Raw genomic sequence first — 15,774 nt, 5'->3', positions numbered from 1 at the left:
TAGAATTTCAACACCAAGTACTCACATAACCAAGGGGCCCGCAGTGCCAAGGGTACCTGCCACCATGAGGTCCCAACAGTGAGGGCACTTGAGACCAAGATCTCCAGACACCCAGGGACCCCCAGTATCAATAACACCTGGCACCATAGACTCCAGACACTAAAAGCTCCCATCATCATGGACTCCTTACACCAAGGGCTTGTTACATCAAGGACACCTAATGCCAAGGGCCCCTGACACCAAAGGCTCCTCACAGCTAGGGCTCTCATCACCAAGGGCTCCTTGCAGCAAGGGCTCCTGACACCAAGGGCTCTCATCGCCAAGGAATCCTGATGCCAAGGGCTTCTGGAACATGAACTTCCAACACCAAGGACTCACATAACCAAGCAGTCCTGATACCAAGGGCTGCCAGCACCAAGGGATTCCCAGTACCAAGGGTACCTGGCATCATTGGGGTCTCAATCATTCAATCAACCCGGGATCGCAGAGTGCAGCTAATCATCCATTAGGGTATCAAGGTGCTAGGTTCTTGATGGTATAATTTGAAGAGCCAAGCCTCGAGTCCCTTTCTGAATTCGGTAGGGAGGATGATGTACAGAGTTGAAGGTGAAGGTCATCCCAGGACTTGGTGGCAAGGTAGGAGAGGGAGGGTCCTCTACTGTAGCTTCGGCGGATGCGGGTATGTGTGCGAGGGATGCAGAGTGTTGGTGTCAGGAGGGTTGGTGGAAGTTAGTCAATGGTTGATGTATGCTGGTCCTTGGCTGTGGAGCTCCTTATAGGTATGTATCGGGATCTTAACTTAGCATCTTTTCTGGATGGGGAGCCAGGGGAGGTTCCTGGGGTGGGGGTTGATGGAGATCCATTTGTGGAGTTCGAGGATGAGTCTGGTGGCTGAGTTCTGTATTGTCTGGAGTTTCTTCAGGAGTTGGGTGGTTATTCCTGCATAGAGTGTGTTGCCATTGTCCAGCCAGCTGGTGATTGGGCTTGAGTGACAGTTTTTCTGGTGCTGACGTTGATCTGGTGTTTCATGGTGAGTTTGCTGTCCAGGATGATACAGAGGTTGGGGTGTGTGGCCTGTTGGTGTGGGTCTGAGTTTTGAGGGCCACCAGGTGTCGTTCCACGGTGAGGTGTTGTCCCTAAAAATCAGCACTTTTGTCTTGTCCGTATTGAGCTTCAGGCAGGTGGTCTCATCCATTCGGCCACACTCGTCATGCAGTTGTGGACGTTGGTCCTTGTGGTGGAGGTGTCCTCTGAGAGTGAGAGGATGAGCGGGGTGTCATCTGCGTAGTGTGGAAATTTAGTTCGTATCTGAACATTATCTGCGCCACCTTGTCTCTCCCCAAGCGCCACACGCAGAAAACGCGCGACGGCCATTTTAGGCACCATGGTCTCATTGCCGATCGCCAGCGTGTCCCTCAGGCGCTGCAAACATCTCCCGCGCGCCGGCCACCCCCCCCCGCTCTCTCATACATGGGCCATAAACCCTCTCCTTCTGCGCGACCCTGCCATGGAACCACATCCCGCGCCTGACCAACACCTCCTTTCATCCCATACATGGTCATACATCCTTTTGATAACCCCCTTCCTCTGCGCCCGATTGTCCGAACCGATCCCAGGCCATCACCTAGCCCTGCGGATGTAGTTTATTGCCCCTACTGTAAGGGAAACACCTCACATCAAAGGGATTACAGTAGATCAAGGCCCCCACCCCCTGAGACCCGACCAGTCGCACACACCCCCCGGGAATTGGCGGAACGTCCAGCTGTGTGATAGCCATCTCCTACTGTGGGTGGGGTGGGGACTTCCACCGTAGTTATGTGTGGGAGCGGATCCGAGCCGGGGATTCCGAGGATGTTCTTTCATGTATCAAAGCAATCTCAAGAATGTGCCATGTACAATAAACCGGTAATAAAGTCAAAAATGTGTGTATAAGAGACCAGGTCTCAGAGATGCAGACAGAGCACCTCGAGACGATACCTTGCTGTCCGATCTGATGTGTTCTGCTCCGACGGAATAAAACTTTGTTTCCTGCCTTCCAGTCTCCGGCGCCTGCCTCTTTTGTTGGTTAATCATCGAATGGTATAAGAGGCGATTACCGCCGGGCAATAGATGAAAGGTTATCAACTGAAACTGCCGCTACCATTTAACAATTGGCGTCCCAAACGTGGGGCCCATCAGCGACACGTGGATCCAACGGGAGAGGTCCCGACGACAGAGTGAACGACTGCAACGATTGGGAAGAGCTCCTGCCCGATAGACCCTCGTCTGGCAGCCGATCATCCAAACTTCACTGGTTCCGAGCAGACCTCTCTCGAGTGATCTATGGTCCTGACTGGGAACCATCAGGAGTGCCGCGGCAAATACGGAGAGTAGAGGACGATCGGGCACTGGAGGCGGAAGAAGAGAAACTGTCCATGCTGTCCGGGTAAGGTCGTGTAACACGACAAATTGCGAAACGATTGATTGATTGATTGAAAATACTAGTATTGCTTATTTGATTGTTCTTTTTGAGATATTCGCTGCCTACAAACGGGGAAGAGTAGAAATACTCTCTCTCCCTTTGCAGATAGTGAAGGGTAGGTAACGCGGACTTTTGTGCCTATTTTTCTCCCCACTGATTGATTGTCCGAACATTGATTGTTTTTGACGAATAGTGCTTTTTGAGATATTCTCTGTTTGCAAATAACGTAGAATAGAAATATTCTGTCTAGTCTATGCAGATAGTGAAGGATAGGTAACGCGGACCTTTGTCCCCCGTTGTAACCCGTCGTGCCTATCTCTTTCTCACCATTTGATTGTTTGATTGTCCGAACACTGGTTGTTCGATATTGGTTCTTTGGAGGTATTCTCTGCTTACAAATAACGTGGAATAGGGATATTCTGTCTAGTCTTTGCCAGCAGTGAAAAGATAGGTAGTGCAGACTTTTGTCCCTGTTGTAACCCGTCATGCCTATCTTCTCCCCACTGGTTGGTAGTTGGTTCTGCCCGGACCGCTTATTAGAGATGAACCATCCGGCTCCACTGGAAGGCACCCCTAATAAGGACATGTTTACTAAATATGGACTAGTCGCTGTTGCTTATAGCAAACTATGGCATAAATATACAAAGAAGGACTCCGAAAGTCAGTGGCCACTGATGGGATCCTTTGATGACCATAAAATAGAAACGCTAGAAATAGCTCTACGTAGCAATAAAACGACGCCCACTATGCTCGACAGTATCGGCATGTGGCACAAAGAAACAACGCAACGGAAAAAGAGAGAAGAAGTAAAGGCAGAAAAAGAACTACGAAAGGCAGCTCACCTTGCCGCTAGAAAGTTAAAGGAAGAAATAAAGGAGAGAAAGGAAGCTAAACAAAAACAAGAATCTGAAACATCAGGCCAATGCCCTGTTAGGACCCCCTCTACGCTCTACCCTGAGTTGCCTTCCAAGCAACGGGCGAACGATGAATTGCTATTAGGTCCTCCGATCATCTATATGCCCCCTCCATACGCTCCCTCCCAACCTATGGTGCAGCATCCACAACCCCCGAACGCAAGCGAAAGCAGTACCAGGGCCTCGGTCCTCACGGCCTCCGCGCCGGCCGAGCCTCTTGGACTGATCACAACGTTAGCAATAACGTTAGATGACCCCGAGACGAGAAAGAAAGATTCCGCCAGAATGAATCGGCTAACAAAGGGTGAACGAGCCGGAATCGATAAGGTAGTGAGAACACTAGTAGAACGGAAGGAAAGTGAGGAATATGTGACAGATATGTATAACTCGTATGCCGACAACCACAGACGACACTTTAAACCAGATTGGTCGCACACTGCTACACCTACCAGGCGTGTTCCCCCAATGAAAATGGTCCCTGAAGGTCAGCGTCGGTGGATACACCTATGCTCGAGTGTGAATGCAAGTATGCGTGCCGTGTGCCATCCCTGGACACGTGTTTCAAGGCAGTTGCCTCTCGTCAGCAGGGAGTAGGAAAATGTGTGGGGTTGCTGTGTAAGCTGCTAAAATCGTTTTCAGGTCTAGTACCTCTCGTAGCGCGCAGGTGCGTAACCATGAGTCCGTCGACTCCACCGGCTCAAGGGAGCCTGAATATAAAGTTAAACCAGATTGGTCGCACACTGCTACACCTACCAGGCGTGTTCTCCCAATGAAAATGGTCCCTGAAGGTCAGCGTCGGCGGATACACCTATGCTCGAGTGTGAATGCAAGTATGCGTGGCGTGTGCCATCCCTGGACACGTGTTTCGAGGTAGTTGCCTCTCGTCAGCAGGGAGTAGGAAAATGTGTGGGGTTGCTGTGTAAGCTGCTAAAATCGTTATCAGGTCTAGTACCTCTTGTAGCGCGCAGGTGCGTAACCATGAGTTCGTCGACTCCACCGGCTCAAGGGAGCCTGAATATGAAGTTAAACCAGATTGGTCGCACACTGCTACACCTACCAGGCGTGTTCCCCCAATGAAAATGGTCCATGAAGGTCAGCGTCGGCGGATACACCTATGCTCAAGTGTGAATGCAAGTATGCGTGGCGTGTGCCATCCCTGGACACGTGTTTCGAGGTAGTTGCCTCTCGTCAGCAGGGAGTAGGAAAATGTGTGGGGTTGCTGTGTAAGCTGCTAAAATCGTTATCAGGTCTAGTACCTCTCGTAGCGCGCAGGTGCGTAACCATGAGTCCGTCGACTCCACCGGCTCAAGGGAGCCTGAATATAAAGTTAAACTAGATTGGTCGCACACTGCTACACCTACCAGGCGTGTTCCCCCAATGAAAATGGTCCCTGAAGGTCAGCGTCGGCGGATACACCTATGCTCGAGTGTGAATGCAAGTATGCGTGGCGTGTGCCATCCCTGGACACGTGTTTCGAGGTAGTTGCCTCTCGTCAGCAGGGAGTAGGAAAATGTGTGGGGTTGCTGTGTAAGCTGCTAAAATCGTTATCAGGTCTAGTACCTCTCGTAGCGCGCAGGTGCGTAACCATGAGTCCGTCGACTCCACCGGCTCAAGGGAGCCTGAATATAAAGTTAAACCAGATTGGTCGCACACTGCTACACCTACCAGGCGTGTTCCCCCAATGAAAATGGTCCCTGAAGGTCAGCGTCGGCGGATACACCTATGCTCGAGTGTGAATTCAAGTATGCGTGGCGTGTGCCATCCCTGGACACGTGTTTCGAGGTAGTTGCCTCTCGTCAGCAGGGAGTAGGAAAATGTGTGGGGTTGCTGTGTAAGCTGCTAAAATCGTTATCAGGTCTAGTACCTCTCGTAGCGCGCAGGTGCATAACCATGAGTCCGATGACTCCACCGGCTCAAGGGAGCCTGAATATAAAGTTAAAGCAGATTGGTCGCACACTGCTACACCTACCAGGCGTGTTCCCCCAATGAAAATGGTCCCTGAAGGTCAGCGTCGGCGGATACACCTATGCTCGAGTGTGAATGCAAGTATGCGTGGCGTGTGCAATCCCTGGACACGTGTTTCGAGGTAGTTGCCTCTCGTCAGCAGGGAGTAGGAAAATGTGTGGGGTTGCTGTGTAAGCTGCTAAAATCGTTATCAGGTCTAGTACCTCTCGTAGCGCGCAGGTGCGTAACCATGAGTCCGTCGACTCCACCGGCTCAAGGGAGCCTGAATATAAAGTTAAACCAGACTACAGGGACTACAGGGACCAAAGTTCTTTGGGGTAACACGCAGGTAGGTCAGCAGTGTGCGACCATTTGGATTTATTAATTTAGTGGCTCCTTGAGCCGGGAGAGCCGACGGGCTCTAGGTTACGCACCTGCGTTGCTACGAGAGGTACTTTACCTGATAATGATTTTAGCAGCTTACACAGCAACCCCACACTCTTTCCTACTCCCTGCTGATGAGAGGCAACTACCTCGAAACACGTGTCCAGGGATGGCTAACGCTATTCACACTTGCACTCATGACACGAGCATAGGTGTATCCGCCGACGCTGACTACATGGGACCACTGTTCTTTGGGGTAACACGCAGGTAGGTCAGCAGTGTGCGACCATTTGGATTTATTAATTTAGTGGCTCCTTGAGCCGGGAGAGCTGACGGGCTCTAGGTTACGCACCTGCGTTGCTACGAGAGGTACTTTACCTGATAATGATTTTAGCAGCTTACACAGCAACCCCACACTCTTTCCTACTCCCTGCTGATGAGAGGCAACTACCTCGAAACACGTGTCCAGGGATGGCTAACGCTATTCACACTTGCACTCATGACACGAGCATAGGTGTATCCGCCGACGCTGACTACAGGGACCACAGTTCTTTGGGGTAACACGCAGGTAGGTCAGCAGTGTGCGACCATTTGGATTTATTAATTTAGTGGCTCCTTGAGCCGGGAGAGCCGACGGGCTCTAGGTTACGCACCTGCGTTGCTACGAGAGGTACTTTACCTGATAATGATTTTAGCAGCTTACACAGCAACCCCACAGTCTTTCCTACTCCCTGCTGATGAGAGGCAACTACCTCGAAACACGTGTCCAGGGATGGCTAACGCTATTCACACTTGCACTCATGACACGAGCATAGGTGTATCCGCCGACGCTGACTACAGGGACCACAGTTCTTTGGGGTAACACGCAGGTAGGTCAGCAGTGTGCGACCATTTGGATTTATCACAGACAACACTTTGTCGTGCGACTTTGTTATCACACCCTGAATGCCTATGAGGGTAGGTACCAGGATAGAGGTCCCGAAGGCTTAGCAACCTTGTATAGAAAGGTTGATATTGGGGAAGAGAGAGAGGGCGGTGTGATGGACCTCTTCACACGTACACTCGAAGTCTTCTGACATCTTAAAGAACACAGGCAGACGACCAAGACAGAAACCCCCATAGCGACTGAACCCCAGGCAGGAAAAGCTGATACCATGATGCCCATCAAGGAAGCCGCTCCTTACTGGGTCCCCCCACGAGGTCAGGGAACACACGATGACATCAACCACCAAGATGCGAAGGGAAGGGTTGTATATAACTGGGTCTATCAGCCATGGGACCGACAACACATCCTGACCTTTAGAAGAAACCCTACCCGACTTAAGAAAGAACCCGACTGCCTTTTACACAGAACTAGGTACGGCCTTAGGTTCAACTATAATGACCTTGGCGGATATCGATTTGTTCTTCGGGTTATGTCTGCCGGCTGATGTGTGGAAGCAAATCCGGAAAGTCGACCACGCTGAGCCGTTCGGATATACCTGGGTACAAGACAAGCAGCGAGAACCTGGACAGAAACCTCTAAAGGCCATATAGGAACTCCCAGACAAGATTGTTCAGAAATTAAAGACCCTAATCCCAGAAAGGAAGGTAGACTGGTCGATAGTGATGGCTTGCCGCCAGAAACCCCAGGAGGATGTATCCGAATACTTCTCTCGATTCGAGACAGTGTTTTCCGATTATAGTGGCCAGGACATGACCACTGCAACCGGACACCACCTCTTTGTCCAGAATTATGTGAAGGGTCTGTCACAGGAAGTCTCCCAGAAGTTACAGACCAGCGAGAGTAGTTGGGCAGCCTCCAAACCTGCGGCTATCCTCCAGATGGCCCAGTACTACGAACACCAAAAGAATGAGAATGATAGGGCGTCCGAGAGAAAGAAAAAGGAGCTGAAGGAAAGGGTAATGATCGCACAGTTGCAAGGGGTGACCATAGGAAGGGAACCTCCCAAGGGAAACTACCAACCGACTGCTCCTAGAAAACTACCCCCTAGAGACCATGCACCCACACCCTACGCTGGATGCAGGGACTTAGACGAGAATCAGTGTGCGTTCTGTAAAGGGTTCGGACACTGGAAATCCCAGTGCCCGGTCCTTCTGGATATGAACAAGAATAGGGACACAAGAGACATAGCAAACAGCCCCAGAAATAGAGGACAGGGACGAGGGTACACGAACGACGCCACCAACGACAGGCCAGACAGACCGAACACCTTCGACTGCCCCCGACAGAACCAGTGCCAGCAGTCCGACTACGAAAACACCCATGACTTTGCATAGGACCGCCAGGGGCAAGGGAGGGATCCAGTCGAACTCCGTGTTGACCAGCAAGGTCCTTACGTCACTGCTAAGGTCCTGGGCACAAAGTCTCCATTTTTGGTAGATACTGGGGCGACACGTAGTGCGCTATCTAAACGGCTGATCCCAAGGGCACCCTTGTCTGGCTCACATGTAACCTCAATAGGCTTTGATGGAACGCCCTCCACTAATCCCTTGTCCGCACCAATCTCCTTTGACTTGGAAAATAACACCACTGACACGACATTTCTGCTCTCCTCCAACACCCCCGACGCCATTATGGGTCTTGATTTACTAAAACATTTCCGGGCTACTATCAGATGTTCCCCAGACGGAGTTCGAGTCATACTGCACGATAACCCAGATCTGTTCAGGCCTTGTCTCGCACGACGTATGTTCTCCATAACCGATGCTGACCTGTCCCTACTTGACACGTTACCCACACATCTATGGGCTAAAACCGAATCAGACGTAGGACGCATGGTGATCGACCCTGTACACATAACTGTCCGACCGGACGCAGTGCTCCCAAAGCTCCCACAGTATCGGATATCGCCCGAAGGCGAGAAGGCGTTGGTGGAAATCATCCAGTCCCTAGTCGATGCAGGAGTGGTAGAAGAAGTAGTTAGTAATGTTTGCAACAGCCCTATCCTACCCATTGTTAAGAAGCAAGGCGAGGGAGATGAGAAAGCATACCGCTTCATTGTCGACTTACGAGAGGTTAACAAAGTAGTCATACCTCAGTACCCCGTAGTCTCAGATATCACCACCATCCTCACCCTGATTCCGTCCACTGCCACTACCTTTACCGTTATTGATCTCAAGAACGCATTCTTTTCCATCCCCATCCACCCAGACAGCCGCTACCTTTTCGGCTTCACCTTAAAAGCCCGTTCGTACGGATTTTGTAGGGCACCACAAGGCTACACTGAGAGTCCCAGCATATATAGCCAAGCCCTCAAGAGACAACTGGATGCAGTTCAACTACCGGACGGAGTGGTGTTAATACAGTACGTCGATGATATTCTTTTGGCGGCCGACACCACTCCGCTTGCAGTCACAGCCACCATCCACCTCCTCCACTTCCTCGCGGAGAACGGTCACAAGGTCTCCAGGAAGAAGTTGCAATTCTGCCAACCCCAAGTGACATACCTAGGCCACCTCCTATCCAAAGATGGGAGGAAGCTTACACCTGACCGAATTCAGACCATCCTAAAAACCCCTGTTCCCAAAACTCAGAAGCAAGTGCGGTCTCTGGTAGGCCTCACCTCCTTCTGTCGACAGTGGTTGCCAAACTTCAGTCTTATTGTAAAACCTCTGCTTTCCCTGTTGGCTAAAGATGTCCCCTTCCCCCTCCCCTGGACACCCGAATGCCAATCCTCCTTCAAAGAATTAAGAGATGCCCTTTGCTCAGCACCAGTCCTAGGAACCCCAGACTACACTAAACCTTTCTCTCTCTTCACCCACGAAAGGGAGGGATGCGCGTTGTCTGTTCTAACCCAGTCCATAGGTCCCAAGCAACGCCCTTGTGCCTACTTCTCTGCCACTCTTGACCCTGTAGCCAGAGCTTTGCCCGCCTGCCTTCGAGCGGTAGCCCCCGCTGCTGTCTCTATCCGACAAAGTGAGGGGATCGTGCTTTCAAACCCCCTCACCGTGCTAGTACCCCATGCAGTTGACACCCTCCTGAACCAGACTAAGACTCAACACCTGACTAGCGCACGACTGACTGGTTATGAACTGACTCTGCTTGCACCCCACATCACGTTGAAACGATGCACCACTCTGAACCCAGCCACTCTGCTACCTCTCCCTGACAATGACCCCAATGCGTCCCCTAAACATGACTGTGTGACCCTCACCGACGAACAGACCAAGAGTAGGGTTGACCTCCGAGGTACTGCCTTCCCAGATCCTGACGGAGAGCTGTGGGTAGATGGCTCATGCATCAAGCTCCCAAACGGCATCACTTCGGCCGCCTATGCAGTCACCACGGCCCGAACAGTTGTTGAGACAGCCCACATCACACAGCGATCCGCACAGGCGACTGAACTGATTGCTCTCACGCGAGCATGCATCCTAGCAGCGGGGACAACCGCAAACATTTACACCGACAGCCAGTACGCCTTCGGGGTGGTTCACCACTTTGGGCTCCTTTGGAAGGAGAGGGGATTCCTGACTTCCCATGGCACACCCATCCTACATGGAGATCTAGTCTCCGCTCTGACCGAAGCAGTCCTCCTCCCCACACGGCTAGCTGTGATCAAATGCCAGGCACACAAAAAGGTGACGGACATTATAGGACAGGGAAATGCGCTGGCTGACATCACTGCCCGAACCACAGCCGAGAATAGGTCAACAACACGCATGTACGTGACCAGGTCACAAACTGAAAAATGGAAGGATGCTAGGGAAACCATTAGAGACATACAATTGGCCAGCTCACCACACAAATTGACTGAATGGGCACGGGTGGGATTGAAAGACGATGAAGGCTGCTGGCGAACTAGAGACACGAACAAATGGTTGCTACCTGACTCATACCCGATTCCCATGCTGACCATGACACACTACCCCGCACACATAGGGACTGCCCCCATGATTGAACTCATCTCCAAAGTCTGGCACAACGACAAAATCCCAGACTCAGCTAAACGCCTAGTCCAACAATGTCTGATATGCCTCCAACACAACCCTGGTAAAGGAACTGCTGTACCCCGGGGAGGGTTTGGGGTTCCTAGTTACCCCTTTGAGGTCCTACAGATGGACTACATTCAGTTAGAAAGGTGCCAAACCCTGAAGTACGTGCTTGTCGTTGTGTGCGCCTTCAGCAAATGGGTGGAAGCCTACCCAACCCGCGACAACACTGCTATGACTACCACAAAAGTACTACTGAAAGAATTCTTCCCCCGTTACGGCCTTTGTCGAATTTTGTGGAGCGACAACGGCCCCCACTTCGTAGCCGAAGTTATCCAACTCATCTTAAAAGCGTTGGGTGTAAAACAGAAGTTTCATGCGGTCTTCCACCCCCAATCTGCAGGCTTGGTTGAGCGACAATGCCACATTGAAACTCAAACTAGCCAAAATAGTTGCCACCACAGGACTGAAATGGCCAGACGCCCTCCCACTAGCATTGCTATCAATGCGTTCCACTCCTACCAAACACCACTTAACCCCCTACGAGGTCGTCTTCGGGCGACCCATGAACCTTTGGACTGCACCAAAACCAGCATCCATTCACGACGTCCCGGACGTCCTCATGTCTGACTATCTGTACAATCTAACTAAAACGTTGTCTGTTATCCATCAGCAGGTGCTGCAAGCCATTCCCGATGCTTCCAGGGGCCCCGGACACGACATCCAACCCGGTGACTTTGTCCTAGTGCGCAACTTCCAGCGCACCAAGAGTCTGGAGCCCCGGTGGACGGGCCCCCTGCAAGTCCTGATCACCACCCGAACAGCTCTTCGAGTGGAGGGGAAACGTAATTGGCTGCATGCACACCATTGCAAGAAGGTATCATCGACCCTGACGACCACCGACAACATCACCGCCCAAGAGGAACTTCTGGACAAAGACTGACCATCCCTGAGCTGCTACCCGAAAACAGAGACACTTGAATTGACTGAATATCCCGATCCCACTGTGCCATCCAAAGAAGGGTATAACCTACGACGAAAGGAGGGAACTTCGGCTAAGCAGACCACGAACTAAGTTGAAATCTCAGAGCGGTAGCCCAGTCACCTCAAAGGCCTCCAGGAGAGAAACTAAACAAAGTCTGTGGTTCTGCCCGCTACCGAGTCCCTTGAAGGTGATGGAAGCGCCCGACATGAAGATGATGGAAGCAACCGGACGTCCGAAGATCCACTACAAAAACCCAAAGACTGACAAAATGCACAGCTCAAAGACTATTGCACTTTTTATTACCCTTCTCCTTTGCCTCCTTCTCATGGTCACTTTCTGGATCATGGAAGAAAACGCACCCGCTCATAAGACATTGCTGACCACTGCTCAACCCACCACCATGAAAGAACACCATCTGATTTCACTTTCACCCCAACTCCGAGAAAGACGTAAGGAGTTCTGGAATAACTCTTTTGTGCAACTGCTCCACCAACACAATCTTGCCGCCAATGTCACTAACTGCTGGATCTGTGGATTGTCTACCACATGCCACTGGACATTCTATCCCTTTCATCCCTTCGTCCTTCTCTGTCCATGGCTCCTGCCTCGCTTGGCTAATCCTCCTGCAAGAAAGTTACAAGGACAATGCCATTTCCGGCAAAACTGTGTCGCACTTCTATCATGGGTTCTGGCTGAACCAAACTGGAAAACCCTCTGCCCCCTTTTGTCCTCTAAGATCAAACACCTCTTTCCATATGGACATCCCTGCCAAGGAGTGAGTTGAAATGCAGGTGTTCAACAACCCAGCCAGACCCACCTTCTCTTGCCTCCGGAAACGAACGGCCGCCACCCTAACAGTGGCGCTATCCGTCGTCAACATCACAGGTCTGGTGTGCCTCGAAGGCCTAGGAACACAGCCGGTAGGCCACAGTTCCTGTCTCATCACCCGAACATTGGACTCAGTTGACCCACCCTCCTTTGTTACCTCCCCAAATATGTACTTCGTCTGTGGTACTAAGGCCTACACCTGGCTTCCGAAAGGTTGGGGAGGCACCTGCTACATCGCTTTTATCCTTCATCCAACATATGTGGCTCCAGCAAACCATCACCGGCAGAAACCTGCAAAGGACATTGTACAAGCCGACTCCACTGGAGCACAGTTCATGGATGCAGTAAAGGGACTTGTTCCACTGTGGGGTCCAATGGCAAACAGCCGTGCCATCCGGCACCTAACCCAGGCAGTCGAAACCACAATGAACATTACAGCCGGCATCCTCACCAACAACACCGCTGAGCTTCAGGCCGTCCGCCTGGTAGCTCTTCAGAACCGCCTCGTTCTAGACGTGGTTCTGGCTGATCGTGGAGGAGCATGCCGCATCATTGGGTCCAGCTGTTGTACCTACGTACCGGATAACTCACCCTCAGTCTACAAGGCGATTGAACACCTCCACAGACTTTCCGCAGAGGTTCATCAGGAGCAAGAAGGATGGTCGCTTGGGAGTTGGTTTTGGGACACTATTAAAAGTTGGGGGTGGAGGTTGTTTACATTTATCATGATACCAATTGTGATACTGTGTGGGTGCTGTCTGGGGATTCAGTGCTTGCCACCTTTATGTTCACTTTTCACGAACTACATCTGCCCTAAGACTCTGAACTTTGAAGCAGAACGAATGAAAGCCCTGTACGAAGTAGAAGTACGTGGTATTATGGGGATAGATCCGAACTAAACAAGCTGGCGAGATATGTTAAAAGGGAGGACTGTGGAAATTTAGTTCGTATCTGAACATTATCTGCGCCATCTTGTCTCTCCCCAAGCGCCACACGCAGAAAACGCGCAACGGCCATTTTAGGCACCATGGTCTCATTGCCGATCGCCAGCGCGTCCCTCAGGTGCTGCAAACATCCCCCACGCGCCGGCCACCCCCCCCCCGCTCTCTCATACATGGGCCATAAACCCTCTCCTTCTGCGCGACCCTGCCATGGAACCACATCCCGCGCCTGACCAACACCTCCTTTCATCCCATACATGGTCATACATCCTTTTGATAACCCCCTTTCTCTGCGCCTAATTGTCCGAACCGATCCCAGGCCATCACCTAGCCCTGCGGATGCAGTTTATTGCCCCTACTGTAAGGGAAACACCTCACATCAAAGTGATTACAGTAGATCAAGGCCCCCACCCCCTGAGACCCGACCAGTCGCACACACCCCCCGGGAATTGGCGGAATGTCCAGCTGTGTGATAGCCATCTCCTACTGTGGGTGGGGTGGGGACTTCCACCGTAGTTATGTGTGGGAGCGGATCCGAGCCGGGGATTCCGAGGATGTTCTTTCATGTATCAAAGCAATCTCAAGAATGTGCCATGTACAATAAACCGGTAATAAAGTCAAAAATGTGTGTATAAGAGACCAGGTGTCAGAGATACAGACATAGCACCTCGAGACGATACCTTGCTGTCCGATCTGATGTGTTCTGCTCCGACGGAATAAAACTTTGTTTCCTGCCTTCCAGTCTCCGGCGCCTGCCTCTTTTGAATGGTATAAGAGGCGATTACCGCCGGGCAATACTTGAAAGGTTATCGACTGAAACTGCCGCTACCATTTAACAGTAGGATATGAAGTTTAAGCCATGGGTTCTGACGACGTCGGCCAGGGGCAACATGTACAGCAAGGGCTCCCAACATTAAGGACTTCTGGCACCATGGGCTCTTGGAACCAAGGCCCCACACCTAGGGTACAAAACATAATTTTGCACTTATAAATGGATTTATTCACAAGTAGAATTAAATTATTAAGGGACAATTTTAGGTGTCGTTAAATCTCACAGAAGTGTGCTGTGGGTATTGTTTGTTGTTTTGAAGCACTTCTAACCAATCTCTGGTTGATTTTCGGGCATAGATATACATACTTGGTAATATATTGCAAGATGGTGTTTTGATGCCCACTGCCCATTATGTCCTCAAACGATGATAAAGGCTTGAAGCGCAGTAAGAGCCCTGAAACTCAAAGGGAAATATGTCTAAATGGATGTTCGACATCTGACGAGGCAGGACTTTGGGATCCAACTGAGGAGAAAGGTCTTAGGAAAGACTGAATCAATCAAATGGCTGGAAGAAGACATGAATGTTTAAGGATCTTCAGAAATTGCTGTCAGTTCCCAGTCTCAAATATAGCATTTGGGAATCCAACAGGAAGTAGCCCTGTGCAGGAAAAGATACACTTTTAAATATCTTGCATCTAATTGAGCAGGTAGGCAAAATACACCTGTTTGCAGAGCTGAGGGTCTTTTAGTGATTCATTTGTAATATATACATATATTACAAATGAATCACTGAATGAGAGAGAGAGAGAGAGAGAGAGAGATTGAGAGAGAGAGAGAGAGAGAGAGAGAGAGAGAGAGAGAGAGAGAGAGAGAGAGAGAGAGAGAGAGAGAGAGAGAGAGACAGTTCTCACATCTGAAGCCACTGCAGCCTGCAGCACCCGCTGCACCTGCTAGTGCTGCAAATGACAGTACCAACACACCTACTAACTATCACACTCATACAAGTGTGGCAGAAATTCAGACTATTCCAGCCCCCCAAAGAAAAAGAATGGCTTGGGCGGCAGGTATTATTCATTTTAATGCATATTTAATTAATAAACATCTGTTGTTCTGCTCATCTCTAAATTAGACAAACAGCGCCATGATGTGGATGACTATCATAAGTGCCAGTGTTCACAATTAAGTTCCGGTGCCGAGCACAGGAAACCACCGGCTCAAATTAAGCACTGGGCGTCTTATTGACAAGTAAATCAGTTTTGGTGAATTGTCATCGAGCACTTGGCTGAGAGACTACATGTTTTAAAAGAGTTGCTGTTTCTTTCACTGGGAGTCAGAGGAGGTGTTTCATGGTTCTTGTGTGATGTGGCCATGCCTTACCAAACCAAGCAACTGGTGAGCAGCTATGTTTTGTACTCCATGGGGATTTGAGAGAGATGCTGGGGACATCTGTACATGGTATTACCGGGTCAAAGAAGGCAGAGTCAGCACTGGTCACGAACCCACACCGAAGAGAGCGTGAGCGACCTCCTTAAACACCCACTGTAGCCCACAATACGGGACAACAGATTCAAATTGAACAGACATACGTGGGATTATAAACGTCTCATCCCTTC

The 15,774-nt window shown here is 50.6% G+C and overlaps 1 protein-coding gene across 3 annotated transcripts in view; it reads right to left on the bottom strand.

The window, feature by feature from the left end:
• CADM4 (cell adhesion molecule 4) overlaps positions 1–15,774 on the bottom strand; it is a 1,244,810-nt gene that overhangs the window by 226,888 nt on the left and 1,002,148 nt on the right. The window lies entirely within an intron of this gene.

Source organism: Triturus cristatus, chromosome 7, assembly GCF_964204655.1.
Source record: "Triturus cristatus chromosome 7, aTriCri1.1, whole genome shotgun sequence".
Taxonomy (NCBI): domain Eukaryota; kingdom Metazoa; phylum Chordata; class Amphibia; order Caudata; family Salamandridae; genus Triturus; species Triturus cristatus.
This window is presented reverse-complemented; position numbering and strand designations above follow the sequence as displayed.